The sequence below is a fragment of the Emydura macquarii genome, unplaced genomic scaffold (assembly GCF_026122565.2).
Source record: "Emydura macquarii macquarii isolate MOO-44397 ecotype Brisbane River unplaced genomic scaffold, CSIRO-AGI_Emac_v2 contig_2245, whole genome shotgun sequence".
NCBI classification, from domain to species: Eukaryota; Metazoa; Chordata; order Testudines; family Chelidae; genus Emydura; species Emydura macquarii.
In genome coordinates, this window is record NW_027132382.1 from 13,953 (window position 1) to 29,816 (window position 15,864).

Genomic DNA, 15,864 nt, shown 5'->3' on the forward strand with positions numbered 1-15,864 from the left:
CATGGTCAAGAAAGAGATGTGGGTCTGGGGAGCCTCCTCTCCCCCTCCAAACATTTTTCAGTATGTGGGGGCAGGGAAGGCACAGCTGTTGCATTGAGATTTGGACACATAGTCCATTCAAATTAAAGGAGGATGAGTGCACAACAAGGCTGTGCTGCTGCCTGCTTTCTGGTGAGAGTGGGGAACAGAGAAGCCCTGGCTCAGCTTCCCCCAGCTCGTGGCAGGGAACAGGGAGGGGAGAAGCCCAGCACTGGCTCTCAGCAGGGAATGGGGGGGGGAGCCCGCCAGGAGCCCAGGATCCTGTGAGGCCCCAGGCTCTCAGTGGCCCACACTGCCCCTCCTAGGTGGGTGGAAGTGCTCCTGGTGAGGTCGCACTGCACCGACCCAAGGGGGCAGTGTGGACATCAGCCATGTAAGTCGACCTATGTTAGGTTGACTTACTTTTCTAGTGTGGACAAGGGAAGTTTCCAGCCTTTGTGGATTCAGAGAAAAGTTGGACAATGTGACCTGGTTCCACCCTAAGGCTCAGAAACCAGAAGTTAAAGAGGGAAACATAAAACAAGGTTTTAAAAGCTCCCTTTTTTGCGTCTTGACTGGTTTCTGAATGCTTAACAGCACGGACAGGGAGAGAGAGAGGCCCCAGTAACAACATACATGGATCGGTGCAGTGGGGAACCTGTAATACACTTCCTGGTAGGTTACAAATGCTCACAGGTTTCATGGACTCAGTTCTGAGTTGAGGTCTCTACCTCCCCTGTGCTCCACCAATGGGAATTAAGGTTTATGTGCCTAGGGCTGGGCCCTCTGATCTCTTTCTTCCAGCTTCTCAGAGAGGCCCAGAGGGCCGTGGCTGCGGAGAGTCTGCAGTAGGTTTAAGTGTCAGGCAAGATGGCCACGGTCTGTGCAACCACCGGGGCAGGCAGGAAAAGAAACAGGGAGACCAAGCGCTGCAGCAAAGCCCCTGAGAACCGATCTCGGCTGCTTGATGCACATGCAGCCTGCAGGCCTCTCCCCCACCCTAAGGTTCTTAGCTGTTAGACAGCTCGGCCGCCAGCCCAGTGTGTGGAAGCACAACGCCGAGAAACTACCCTGGAGCCATCAAAATCTTCCCCTGCCCCCTCAACCACTGTGGGCACAGAGATGAATCAGCTTCCCCCACCCAACATATCACCCCTCCCGTCGGGACCTTCCCCCAGCTCCCTTCACTGCCATTTCCCCTGCACCCTAAGGCTGAATGTCTCCCATCCCCCTCCACCTGTTCCTGCCCCTCGCCTGCAATGTGCTGTCCATAGGGCACAGTGTTTCCTAGCCCCTGCTGCCCTTCTCCCCCAGCTCCTCCCCCTACCCCCAATATCTCCCTGCGCCAACCATCTATGTGGGGGCTAGGTCTCTCCCTGCCCCCCCTCCTCCCCATTCCCTCCACTCAGCTGTCTGGGGGGGCTAGGTCTCTCTCTGGCCTTCTCTCCCCATTCCCTCGCCCCCAGCTGTCTGGGGGGGCTACATGTCTCCCCCAATCCAGTGTCTATGGGGCTGCGGATCTTCTAGCCCAGCCCCTGTTTCCTCTCGGCCTGGGTCTCTGTCTTACCGCCATTAATTTGCTAGTGCAAGGAAAAACCCTCGAAAAAGCCAGCTGGCAGAGTTACGCAACAAGGCGAGCCCATGCCCCTTATTAGCATACTGCTCATGGATTGGGCAAGGTACCGGAAGCCTTTCCTCCATTGGCTGTTAAATGAATGAAACTTTCCTGGCGGGGCGGGACATTCGTGACAACTCTGGTTAGATTAGCATAGGGCGCGCCAAGTCTGTATAGGAGACAGAGCCCTTAGCTTCCCCCTGCTGCCCTCGGTGCCGTGATGGCTCCGGCAGCCCCCGCTAGCCGGCTGCTGTGCGCGCTTTCCCTCGCGCTAGCAATGGGGGAAGACGTGTGTGTGTGACGTGGGGAGCTCGAGCTAATGCACAGAGGGCAAGAAGCAGCAGGGACCTGCCCTGCCCTGCCCTGCCCTGCAAGGGACGCTGTAGCCATGCAGTCCCTGGAAGAGGTAAGCTGTGATCTTCCTATACCGCAGTGCCCTGGGAAACTGACTCCCGTCCCTTGCTATGCAATGGAAGGACTGGGGCCAGGTGGAGCAGCTGAGTGGCTATTTGGGAGATCCTGGTGTTACAGCTGCCCTAGTGTTGTTTTTACAGTCCCCCAAGGTGCACTAAAGGGCCTCACATTCTCACAGTGCATCTGAATGATGTGTTATTGGCTGTGCTACAGTAGAACAGAGCCCCCTTGTGCTAGGTGCTGTATCTCTATGTAGTAAGAGACTGCCTCTGCCTAGGGCTGTGCTGGGTGCTGTACAGATACCTACTCAGAGCCACATGGTCTCTGCCCTGAAGTTGGTATGATCCAGCTCACATGTGGCAGCAGGAAAGGGCTAAACAAAATACCCAGAGAGAGGAAAGGTGGGTTAAAGAGCATCAATTCCCCTAGTATCTATATACAGGTTTTTAGGTTTGCTTTTGTGTCCTCAATTTGCCTAATCCCTTTGGTTTATCACAGCCCCAGTGCATGAAATGCAGCCACCTCTTCGTTGGGGCAACTGGTAACAGCCATGCATCAACATTTCCCAGGGATTGCTTGGTAGGTACGGAAACAGCTGCCTCTGGGTTTGAGTGCAGCAGCTGGTTGGCAGCCATAAACAATGCATAAACAATGCACAGCCATCTCTGGGGTGGGACTAGTCAGATGTTTAAATGTATAGCAATTGTTTTTGCAAACATTTTTAATTGCATTTTTTCACTTAGAAAAAGCTCACCTTTTTGGTTAAAGAGAGGAGACAGGAGGGAGAATATAGTGAACAAAAGATTGATTTCACAATATTTTTCTGACATTTTTTTAAACCATGAAATTCCTGTAATCTGGACAATCTTTCCTGGAAAACCTTGCACAGAGGATAGGATTTGTTACTGTGGCCCCTCTCTCTCTCTCTCTCTCTCTCAGTGCTGTTAACCGTAAGAATTCAGAAATGAGTCAGGATTTAAAAAATGGAGATTTAAAAATCTTGGTTTATTTTTTTTCCTCTTTAACTTCTGGTTTCTGAGCCTTAGGGTGGAACCAGGTCACATTTTCAAACCTTTTGCTGCATCCACAAAAGGTGGAAACTTACCTTTATTTTTTAAACAAAAGCTGAGATTCTCCTCTAAATTACTGGACCTCAGCAGCTAGATGATTGAGAGGGGATGGACCGAACAAGGCAATTATCAAACGATTTGTCCAGTCCCAGCATCTGGCAGTCAGAGGTTTAGGGACACCCAGAGCATGGTGTTGTCCCTGACCATCTTGGCTAATGACGATTGATGGACCTCTCCTCCATGAATTTATCTAATTCTTATAGTCCTGGCCTTCTCAACATCCCTTAGCAATGAGTTCCACAGGTTGACTATGCGTTGTGTGAAGTAGTTCCTTTGTTTGTTTTTAACCTGCTGCCTGTAATGTCAGGGTGTGACCCTGGTTCTTGTATTATGTGAAGGGGTAAATAATACTTCTTCTTCACCATTCATGATTTTATAGACCTCCATCATATCCCCCTTTAGTTGTCTTTTTTCCAAGCTGAACAATTCTGGTCGTTTTTAATCTCTCCTCGTAAGGAAGCTGTTCCAAAGCCCAATCATTTTTGTAGCCCTTCTCTGTACCCTTCTCAGTTCTAAAATACTACTTTTGAGATGGGGCAACCAGAATTACTTGCAATATAGAAGGGTAGGTGTACCATGGATTTGTAGGTTAGCAATTATAAGACAAAATATCTGTCTTTACCTCATGGTTCCTAAAAGGGTTTTAGCTTTTTTTAACTGTAGCTAGTTCTCTAAAACCATCTGCTCAGTGACTCCCAAGATCTTTCTTCAGTTGTAACAGCTAATTTAGACCCCATCATTTTGTATGTATAGTTTGGATTATGTTTTCCAATGGGCCTTATGTGCCTCCTTTTTACTTAGTCTACAGAAGGATGGGGGCATGGTTCTGCATGTGTATTGGTGAAGACACAATTCAAGTACGGTGTCCAGTGTGGGGCCCCCCACTGCAGGAAGGATGTGGACAAATTGGAGCGAGTCCAGGAGAGGGGAATGAAAATGATGAGGGGGCTGGAACACATGATTTATGAGGAGAGGCTGAGAGAACTGGGCTTGTTTAGTCTGCAGAAGAGAAGAATGAGGGGGGATTTGATAGCAGCCTTTAACTACCTGAAAGGGTGTTCCAGGGAGGATGGAGCTAGGCTGGTCTCAGTGGTGGCAGATGACAGAACAAGGAGCAACCGTCTCAAGTTACAGTGGGGGAGGTCTAGGTTGGACATTAGGAGAAAGTTTTTCACCAGGCGGGTGGTGAAGCACTGGAATGGATTCCCTAGGGAGGTGGTGCAATCTCCATCCTGAGAGGTTTTTAAGGCTTGACTTGACAGCCTGGCTGGGATGGGTTAGTCGGGTTGGTCCTGCTGTGAGCAGGGGGTGGGACTAGGTGACCTCCTGAGCTCCCTTCCAACCCTGGTCTGCCGGGAGTCTAGGATCCGGCAGTGCGTGGGCTCTCAGCTGGTCTGGTAGGTCCCAGCACCCAGGGGAAGGATGGGGGGGAAGAACAGGTGAGTGCTACCAGCGCTGAGTGGCAGAGCTCCCAACCCATCAGAAGCGGGGAGGCGGGGCAGCCTCATGCCGGGCGGACGGGGCGGGGAGGGACGGGACAGGACAAGACAAGACAGCAGCTGTAGAGGGAGCTGCTCCCCCCAGTCCGTGCCGGCTGCTGCGCGCGGTAAGTGCAGACTCGGCCCGGGCCCGTCGCTGGTCCCTCGCCCGCTGCCGCTGCTGCTGGACGGTGTCGGGTGCGGGCGGCCGGGCAGCGCGGTGGCGGGATCGGCTGCAGAGACCGGGCACACCCCGCCCCCGCGGAATCCCTGCCGCCCGGGAAGCCGCGGGGGGCGCCGCGAGGGTCGGTCGGGGGGTGGAGCTACCGGCGCTGGCAGGGGCCGGTGCCGTGCCAAAAACTGAGAACCGAGTTTGTAACTCGGACTGCACTGCGCATGTGCACAGGACGCCGCTGTTTGGACTGCGCTGCGCATGCGCACAGGACGCAGCGTGCTCGGTGACGTTGGCTGCAGCCGTGCCCCGCCCACTCTTTTTACTGCGCGTCAGCCGCTCCTGTCCGCTCTGTAGAGAGGCTGCAAAGGGGGAGAGCGGCGGGAGCAGAGCAGGGGGCGGGATTTGACTTGCGGGCGGGATTTGACTTGCGGGGGCGGGGTCAGGCAGCTGGAGGCTGAGGCGGGCAGGAGCCGGGGTTGGCCGAGAGCGAGGCGCTGCAGGTACCGGCCCGTGGCAGAGGCAAACCCCAGCGCAGGGCGGGGCCGGGGGCCGCAGTGCCCGGCGGGGACGGGCCGGGGGGGCTGGTTTGTTTCCCTCTCCCAGGAGTCCTGCAGACACTGCGTTGGGGGGGGGCACAGGTTTCGACACCTGGCATCGTGTGTGCCGGACACAGACAGGTTTTGGCACGACACTGGCCGCAAATGAGGCGGGGGGGCAGGTTGTCATGGCGGGCGGGGGCTGGCCGGGTCGGAGGGAAGCGGGGTCCTGGGCAGAGGTGCCTGGGGGAGGGGGGAAGAGCGAGCAGCCCCCTTCACTGTGTGTGGCCGGGTCGGTCGCAGCTGCGGAGCTGCTGGGCGGGGGGAAGGAACTTGGCAGCAGGCGCTGGTACCCCCCTCCCCCCCAGTCCGTGCCCAGGGCAGCCACCTGAAAATGCCAAGGTCAGGGCAGTCTGTAAAAGGAGAGCAGATTCTCCCAACACTGGTGGGCGATACTGAAGTCAGACTTCCCAACCAGCCATAAAAAGTGCGTCTGATTCCCCGCACTGGTTATCAAGAAGCCAGAATACAAATACACACAGCCCCTTTTACTGCATTTCAGCCTCTGGCTCCCAATCAGCCACTAGGTCCAGTAACGAGACCAGTTATTTAAACTCTCTGCTCTTTCCCCAAAGATTTCTCTTGACCCCAAAGGGTCAGCCAGAGCAATATAAGTTTAGATCTTACCCAAAAATACCAGGCTGCCAGCCAATCCTTCAGTAACTAGAACTAAAGGTTTATTATAAAAATAAATGACCAAACCATATGAGAAATGTTAAAGGATTAAAGCAATCAGATACATACAAATGACTTGAAAGTCCATCTACATCAGGTTTCTAGAAGAATTGTGGAGTTTGCAGGTTTGTACAGTCCCTCTGGTGTACATCCAGTACCTGGATGGGTCTCAGTTCTTTAATTCACAGCTTCAGTTCAATTGCAGATGAATTGATCCAGGGGTAGGTAGGTAGGTTGCTGACAGCTGAATTTGACTAAAGACAAAATGGATTCCCAGGCTCTGCCTATTTATATCCTCTATCCCTGGCCATGCTGTCTGTGGAATTTCACAGGAACTAAAATGGAGTCCAGAGTCACATGAACAAGTCCTGGTGACTCTTCAGGTATGTCTCTAGTTTCTTCCTTGGGCCCCTTGCATCTGTGAATGTTTGCATGGGCCATTAAGCCAGCCATTGTTCTGCCGCCATACAGATACATCAAATATATCCATAACTTCCATTACACACATAACACATGGACATAAACAACATCATCTTACTTAGCACGTTATAGTCTGACAGTACCTGACATGGCACATCTTACATGAATTATTATGATTGACACACTGATGTTAACCAATCTGATAAATACCCCCTCTCAATCCAGCCAGCGTGACACCCCCAACGCGAGACTGGTGTAGAAGGGAGTAATCAGAGCTCAAGGGCCCCCATTATCCAGCCAATGTGCCATCCCCCCTCCCCTGAGCCGCCCGCACCAGGACCCCAGCCCATGGGCTGGGCAGGGGGCTCCTGAACTCAGTGCACAGGTCCCCCCGGCTTGTCTTGCACACAAAAGGGGGAGGGGGAAGCGGCAAAGCCTGACTAGACTTGGTCCCCAGACACGACCCTCGAAGTCCCAGCCTTGCCCAGTCCCCAGCTCTGCACATTCACCCCACAACTGCTCCCCCCTCCACCCACACCAGCCCCTCCCTGCACTGGCTGTGCCCAGTCACCCAGGTCCGTTTCCAGTTCCAAGGAGGCCGGGGGTGGGTCCCCACCTCTGTGTGAAAGCCCCACTAACATGAAGTAAAACATGCCCTCCCACCCCCAGCACCTGCCCTGCTCCCTCATGGCCATAAACACACCCCTGGCTATAAACACATGATGATGATGATGATAATAGCATAATTACATTATTAATAATAAATGACTCTTACCTGAGTAAGAAGCTCAGCCTTTCCTGGTGCAGCCACCACCGTATGTCCCGTGTGGCCCTGCCTCTTCTGCTGCCGGCTCCGGCCTGGCTCTTCAGAGTACATGCTGCCCTTCCCATGGCAGCACAATCCTCTTCCCGCCGTGGGGCAAGGCAGCCTCATAGTGGGCAGTTGGCGCAGCTGCACGGACCGGCTCCGGCCACGCGTGTGAAAGCCCGATGGCCAGCGCCCACAGCAGCTACCTGTGATGGGGGAGGCACCCCAGCACGCTCCACTCGCCAGCTGCTCTGGGGCTCACGCACTAGCTTGCCTGGCATGGACTAATCCCTCCCACACTCCAGCTGACACTGTGCATCTGCTTTCAGATCTGCTGGTGCCAGTTGTTGGAAAAATATCCAAATGAGGTTCGTTAGCCCTGCACCAGATAGAAAAGAGATCCAGGCAGGTAGTTGGGCAGTCTCCAAGTTTTATTTCTGCAGAGGTCGGACACTTCCCAACAAGTGGTCAGTGTGAGACCCCGAAGGCATGCTCTCTTGCATATTTATACAAACACAAACAAAGAAATTATATATGCATAAATTCTTAATGCTTATTGGTACACTCAAATTATTATTGTTATTACTATTAACGTTACACTTTATACTTCTTCTAACTATAAACATATGCATAACATAAAAATAAGGGCAAAAGGTTTCAACTTATCTATCAACATTGTCTAGACTATGTCTCAAGACTGCAAAAAACAAAAACTAAATTATAACTGACTCCTCGTTTCTTCTGTTAATCTTTCTCTCTGACCTTGGCAGGGATAAACACCATAAACATATTGAAAAGGAGCGGGAGGGTGATTTCAACAGAAAGCAGAACACTAAAAACAACAAAATGGAGTAACTGTGGTCAAGCAAACAATTATTTTCTTTCACAGTCCAGAGCAAGGAGGGGGAGCTGGAGCCAGGACCTCTGCCCCCAGCTTGGCTTTGCTGCTGGGCAACGGGACCCAGTCAGACAGAGGAGCCGAGCCCGGCCCAGCGCCGGCAGCAGCGTCTTTAGCCAGAATGTCGCTGAGAAAGACAATGTGGTCAGCAGCTGAGTTGACTGAGAGCCAAGAGCCGCTGCAGAAGCCTGTTTATAGCGATGGACACCTGCAGACTGGAGGGCAGCCAGGTAATGGGGCGTCGCTGGCTGGGAACAGGCTGCAGAGAGACACTGACACTGCCCCAGATGGGGCCATGCTTTCAGGGGCAGCAGCAAGTGCCCGACCCCTGTCCGTGGGCAGCAGGGACTGGATCAGTGCCAGGGGCTCTCAGGGCACCGGTCTCTGGCTCACAGCTGCTGTCTGGTGCACACAGCCGGGCTGGGCAGGTGCCTCTCGGGCTGTGTGTGTCAGACCCCCTGTGACAACACTGGCCCCTCTGCCTGCTTCTGTCTCCTCCCTTCTGCTGTGTGTGGCCAGTGTGAGACTCCAGGGTGCGGTGACAGGCGCACTTGGCAACGCGGGCACAGCCAGCGCTCTGCAGGGGGCACAGCAGGGGGTGGGGAGGGGGGACAGCTCAAACTCCTGCCACTGGAACAGACGGGTCCTTATCTCTGTACCCCGGAGCTCGACAGGCCCCGTGACAGCATGGCTGGGAGTGCCCGGGGGAGGGCACCGGGCTGTGGGGGAAGGGGGACTGTTCCCCCAGCCTGCCTGGCCCTCCCCCAAGCTCTTCTCCCAGAGCGTCTGAGGGAAGCAGCAATCGACAGGGTGCTGCATGTTCTCAGGCAGTGAGTGGTTCCCAATCTTTTTGCAGTGAAAGCCCCACTAGTTAACACTGGGTAAAACCCCTGTAAACACACACAATGACAGCACTACATAATAAATTACTCTTACCTGAGCAAGAAGCTCAGCCTTCCCTGGCACAGCTGCCACCATGTGCCCCATCTGGCCCTGCCTCTTCCCGTCCCTCATGGACTGAGGATAATGGAGGCAGGCTGTGACGGGTTGGCCAGGGCTTCTCCAGCCCCCACCGGCACGGGGCTGCTCCTCTCTGGCCGGGCGCCTGGCAGGTATGGGGCTGGGGAGGGGGAGAGGGGGCTGCTCTTCTGCTCCAGCCAGTGCAAAGCTCAAGGCTGCTGCGGAGCTCAGGGGCTAAATGACGTCAATATTACTGAAGCCTTAGGGACCCCCTGGAACCTTTGGTGCCCCCCAAAGGGGTCTCACCCCCCAGGTGGGTAATCAATGTTCTAGGGCAGCTCCAGCCCTGGGGCTGTCAGTAAGACGGGTCCTCGCAGCCCTGGCTGACGGGTCTTTCTCTTTCAGCCCCTCACAGTAACGGCAGGAAACGTAACTACAAGAAATGTTCAGTTGTCCTCGCAGTCGCCCTCACACTCGTGTTCTCAGCTCTCCTCATCGTCACTACTGTCCTGGCAGGTGAGTTCTCAGCCCTCCCCCCTGCCCCCCCAGTTGCATCTCTCCTGGCCTGCCTGCCCCTGGGACAGAGGATTCCTGGGGATGTTCCTCCAAGACCCTCCTCCTGCCCCTCCCAGCCCCTGCACCTGGGCTCTGTGTCAGGATGATCTGACTCACGTTCGTTCCCCCAGCAGATCTCTGAGCACGTTGGGTCCCAGTGGCTATTGCCGTGCCCCAGGCACAGTCACTTGTTCCCATGCACAGTGTTGGTGACTGACGGGGCAAGGTGCAGGGCTGCAGTGAGCCGGGCCCTTTGCCTGCAGCGTGTCACCCTGAGGCACCAGCCTGGCCTTCCTGCCTCCCCGGGTCATGGCCCGGCCGGGCTGGCAGGTGCTTTGCTGCAGTGACTGCACTGAGCCGTGGAACGCAGCACAGACACCTCCATTACCGCAGTGCAGAAACCACCACGGAGCCACCTCGGCCGGGCAGGGCCCGTAGCGCTATTGGCTTCCCCGCCTGCCCAGACAGCGCAGCTAGTTCAGAGGGCGGCTGTTCGTGGGAACGTGACCCCGGCTGTATCTGCCATAGCCTGGGGACGGGGGGGCTGTAAGACTGTCGGGGGCGGGGATTTAGCTGTTGTCCTGGGATCTGATCAGTGGCTCCCCAGGATAGTTTACCAGCTGGGAGAGGGGATCAGTCCAGGTCTGTCTGCACCGGCACCTCTGTGGCGCTGTGGCAGCAGTGATACACTTCAATTGGTGCAGCTAACGTAGATGAGAGGGGCTTGCCCCGCTTCATTTGACTGCAGGAAGTTACCAGAGCAGGACACGCGGCTCCAGCACGTCTGTGCCAGGGTCTGCACTGATGTAACTGTTTCTCCTTTCTTCCCCTCTCGCCCCCCCCCCCCCCCCCCGCTTCTCCCCCCTCTTCGATGCCAGCTACCGTCTACACGGGGGCTGTGAATCCCAGCTCCCTGCTGTCCTGGCTGGCTATTGCAATGGGCTGTGCTGGCTCACACAGCGTAAGGTGAGGTCTGTGACCTGGGGGTTCCACAGCTGGGGGTGCAGGGAGCCCCCCACAATGCAGTGGGTCAGATGGTGGAGATGGCACCAGTCAGAGGCTCCCAGGACTGAAAGGCCCTTGCTGTGCCCTGTCCCTCCAAGGCAATGCTGGAAGGGGCCCAGCCGGCCTGGCAGCTTTTCTCCAAGGGGCCTGTGTGTTCCCATGCCCAGCGCTCTGCACAGCGTGTGTAATTGTGCCCCGCGCTGCTGCCGTTGCTTCCTGAAATGAGTGACACAAATCACACCCTGAGCAGCACCATGAAGCGTCTGCTGCACCGACTGCCCTGCTCCGTGACTAGTGCTCACACACGGGGTGCGGGGCACTGCCCCATGGAGTCTGCAGGGACATACGTGCCTTGTGCACGACCTGCTCTTTCTTCCATCAGCACGGCCGCAGCTGCTAACGAGTGTCCCGCCCACAGGGCAAGGCTTGAAAACCAGTGATGGTGTTAGTGTGGTGCAAAATGAGCATCATGTTGACATCAACATCCTACTCTTTAATTATTATCCCCCTGCTCACTGTTCCCTCCCTCTGCAGCTCCCTGCCCACCCCCTGCTTAGCACTGAGCCGGGTCCAGCTCTCTGTGCTGGGCCTCCAACCAGGGGCTGTTTGTCAGCTGCATCCCTACTGAATGTGACCCGAGAGAGTGAGATCAGGGTCAGGTAACCCCCCTCTGGGGCTGCATTCCCAGTGTGCTCCTGGCTCCCTCACACCCCCAGCAACTGCCAGAGTTTCGAGGAGTCCCAGAAGCCTGGGGCACTGGGGCTGATTTCCCCGTGTTCTCCTCACGGCCGGGCTGCAGGTCCCGCTCTCACACCATGTTACTGTCTCAGTCTCAGTGCAGAGAAGTGAGCGTCTGTCAGCTGATCTGGGCCCCCCTGCTGGCCCCGCATGCCCGGACGGCTGGATCGGATACCGAGGGAAATGCTACTACTTCTCAGAGGGCGAAGGGGACTGGGCCTCCAGCCAGAAGCACTGCTCTGCACTGGGTGCCTCCCTGGCTGGGATCGACACCGGGCAGCACATGGTAAGAGACGCTAGTTGCAATGGACTGTGCCTTGGCTCAGTGGCTGCTGCTGCAGTAGGAGCTGGGCTCTGCCCTTGCGGGGCGAGGAGCAGCTGTGACCCCCCTCCCCTCATGCTGGGAGGCCAGAGGCAATGTACCGCGGGGATCGCCCTCGACAGGGAGACTGTCCCCCTCTGGGGCTGGGCTGGCTCGGGCGTCTCCTGGCCTGTTGGGCTGCAGGGGGCTGGAGGGGGACCGAGAAGCCAGTTCAACACAGCCAGTGCTGCCCCTGTATAGGGGAAAGGCAGCCCCTGGCTCTGCTCAGCCTGGACCCTCCTGGCTGAGGATGGGGAAGGGTGAGGGTGTCTTTGCTCAGTCCTGGCCTCTCCCAGCATCCCCCAATGAGCTCATCTCTCCGCTTCCCCTTCCCCTGCGATGGTGAGAGGCGCTCAGCTGCTCTGTCAGGGGAGGCTTTGGCACAGAACGTGACCTTGCATGGGGGGAGGAGGGAACAGCTTAGCCCCAGCAGCACCCAACAGCTGCCCCAGCCCAGGGGAAATTGGGGTGCTGGAAGCTGTTTGCAGTGGGAGGGTTAATACTGAATTACCCAGAGCTGTGCCAGAGGGAGGAGAAAATCCCCAGCCACTGCCTGGAAACAGCCCGTCAGTGTAGGACTGGGATTCCCTGCCCAGAGCCTGGGGCAGCAGCAGGGTCCGGGCTCTGACCCTGCCTCTCCCTCTGCTGTTTGTAGGATTTCATGGTGCGCTACAAAGGGAAATATGACCACTGGATCGGCCTCCGGAGGGACTCGGGGCAGCCCTGGAAATGGGCCAATGGCACCGAATTCAACCACTCGTGAGTCTCTCTCCCTCTCTATGAATTCCCCGGCTGTGGGTCCCGCTGTCTGCAGCCTGTGGGACTTGTTGCGGGGGATGTTGTGAAGTATAAAAGTATAACTGGGTCAAACAAGAATTAGCTCAGTTCATGGAGGACAGGTCTGCCAGCTCCTATTAGCCCAGTGTTCAGAGACACAACCCCATGCTCTGGGTGTCCCTAAACCTCTGACTGCCAGAAGCTGGGACTGGACGACAGGGGATGGGTCATTCGATAATTGCCCTGTTCTGTTCTGTTCATTCCCTCTGTAGCATGTAGCACTGGCCGGTGTCTGCAGACAGGACATCACTGGGCTGGATGGAGCATTGCTCTGACCCACTGTGGCTGTTCTGGTGTGTTACAGCTGAACGGCATTTTATAAAAAAGTCCTTTGTGGTTGGTGAGAAGCTGGGAAATGGGCCCAGAGGAGGCTGGTCAGTGGATGACCTGTTTGATCCCAGTCAAATACTGTCACGTCTTCCAGCCAGAATGTCCTGGTGTAGGCAGCAGCCTGGCTGTGTGATTGTGTCACGGGGCGTCTGTTAGCCAGGCTGCTTGGGGGGAGGGTCTGTCTGCACTGTGCCTGGTACCGTGCCCCCAGCCCGGGCAGACAGGCACAGCTAGCAGTGTGGTGTTGTGCACAGATGCCAGCTTGGGCAGCCGATCCTGCCAGGGCCCTAAGGTCAAAGACCAGGTGGCTAGTGCCAGCCGCCACCTGTGCCAAAACAGCCCCACGGCTATGTGTGCCACTCAGCCAAGCCGAGCCAGCAGGAGCCTGTCTACACTGCAGCCATAGTGTTAATGTCCCGAGCACTCACCGCACGTCTACACTGCAAAACCATCCATGGCAGCGAGCCTCAGAGCTGGGGCTACAGACTCGACCTTGTGCTACGGTGCTAAAATAGCTGTGTGGGCTTTTTGGGCTTTGAAACCCGCCCTGCCTCCCCCAGAGAATAACCAACCCAGCGATGCCTGCCTGAGTCTGCAGAAAGCCTGAGACAGTAGCACTGAGGGGGACACTGCTCCATGCATCTCAGTGGGGTGCTAACCCTGAAATCTGCCACCCACACCCACTGGAGCCAGAGCCTGGTGATCTGGGGGAGGGGAGATCCCAGCCTGCCCAAGGAGTGGTGCTGGGCCTTCTCGCAGAGCAGCATGTGGCTGTTGTGTAGCCAAGGTGGAACCTGGGGTGGGGGTGCAGAATTTGCCTGTGGCCCTGGATTGCCTGGATCCTGCCCTGTTCCCAGGTCTGACTCGCTGGCCTCCAGCTCTCAGGGGAGGTGCTGTGTGAATGGCTGGGGTCACACCATGGCTGCTGGGATTGTGCTGCAGTCTCTGCGCTGCTGGCATTTCAATCCAGCCCTCCCCAGCCCAGTCTGCCCTGACAGCTGATGTGAACTGCCCAGGGTATCCTGCACCCAGCTCTTCTGTGTGGTGTTACTGCTGCTCCTCACTTTGCTTACACTCACCTGGAACCTCCCCCTGGGGCAGTTTGGGTGGGTTGGGCCTTCAGGGGCCTCTCCAAACCCAGCTGGGGATGTAGGGGCAGGACCTGGGGTTAAGATATCCACCCAGCAACTGGAGGCCAGCTGATCTTAGACCCTCTTTTGGCCCTGCCAACTCCTACCTGCTGGTTGATCTGTGGCTTCTGTTTTGCAGGTTCCTGATAGGAGAGAGAGGTGACTGCGCGTATCTGAACGATCAAGGTGGGGTCAGCAGCTCGCTGTGCGCCAGTGACAGATACTGGATCTGCACCAAACCCGATGCATTCACAAAAGCAAAGGAGACGGCTGCGCCTGGCGGCTCATAAGAAGAGTATTGTAGGGTTAGTGCTGGAAACACCTGCCAGTGATCTCTTTTCAACATCCCGTCTGATCCATTCCAGAAGAGCAGGGAATGGGCTGAGCATCCCTGGGCAGAACACGGTCACTTTGGGTGAAAACTAGAAAAGCCGTTTGCACATTTTGCACATCCACCTCTGCTACCTCTTTCGTCTGCCAGTAAAACTGCTCAAATCAGCCTTTCCAGCCCAGCCTCAGCTGCACCAGGGACTCTGCCTGAGGAAAGAGCCACGACGCCAGCCTCAGCTTTCACTGTCCTAGCACCACCGCAGGAAAGCTTTGTACTGTAGAAAACGGTCGGTGAATCCAGCATCGTTTGTTGTAGTGCTAGAAAGTGCCTGATCTTTGTTTATTGTCTCTGCTCCTACTCACTGAAAATCCTGTCGTCTTTTGTTTTGTTTTTGTTTAATGCATTCCAGAGGGTTTACATTCAATTGTTTGGGTAACTCCATTTGTGGTGCACGTTGTTGTGTATTTGCTGCTTTAAAAGAAAAACAGACATAATATCTCTGGACTGTCCAGGAGAGGGTTGGGCAGTATAGAACATACATTTTGGGGGGGAAATCCAGGACTGGAAGTGTTTTAGGGTCACTAAGCAAGGCTGGTAAAAACCCAAGTGTGACTGGCAGGCTGCAGTCACACACTCAGGGCATGGCTTACATGCTGGAAGGCTGTTTTGGGGGGGCCCAAGTGGGAGCTACTTCAGCAAGGCAGTGTAAGGCACCCCAGGGTGCAGGGCAGAGGTGAGGGCCCCTCGCTGATCTGGCTTGCACCCTGGAAGGTGAGCTGCCCCAGTCTTGGTATGTAGGCGTAAGGGGAGAGATGTCTGCTCAGTCCCTGCCTGGCGCTGGGTGGGTTAGAACAGAGTTTCTCAACCTGTGGTATGCGAGACACAAGCAGGGGGTACCCAGGGAAAAACACAGTGAAAGGGAGCCTGGTGGCAGTCTCCTGCATCTCGTGAGCTGGGCTCACAGCTGGGTGGCAGCCACCCGTGCCCCGGCTCCAAACTGAGGGACAGCCTCCAGCGCCCCAGCTTGAAGATGGGCAGCAGCTGCCTGCCCACATCCCTGTGAACAGTGAAATTTACAGCTGTGACAGCCCCAGATTTTACCAGTTCCCCTCTTTTCCTGTCTCTCTCTCATCCCTTGCTCCTCTCAAATCTTTGGCGGCATGCCAATGCTGGGGAAAGCCTCCTAGCTTTGGCCAACATCACCTCTAGCCCAGCTACATACTTGAGCTGCGCACCCCTGGTGTAAAGGTGGTAAGGCTACCCACGCTAGATCTGACATCTGTCATATCACGGCCTTATATACTCAGCCCTTCTTCCAACATCTGGCTCCCATTAGTCTGTAAATATAAAATCCTGTGGAAAATTGAGTGGTGAGATACTTATTAAAATG

The 15,864-nt window shown here is 55.7% G+C and overlaps 1 pseudogene; it reads left to right on the forward strand.

Moving 5' to 3' along the window:
* Positions 1-8,348: 8,348 nt before the first annotated feature.
* Positions 8,349-15,631, forward strand: LOC137161035 (killer cell lectin-like receptor subfamily B member 1B allele B; annotated as a pseudogene).
* Positions 15,632-15,864: the final 233 nt, after the last annotated feature.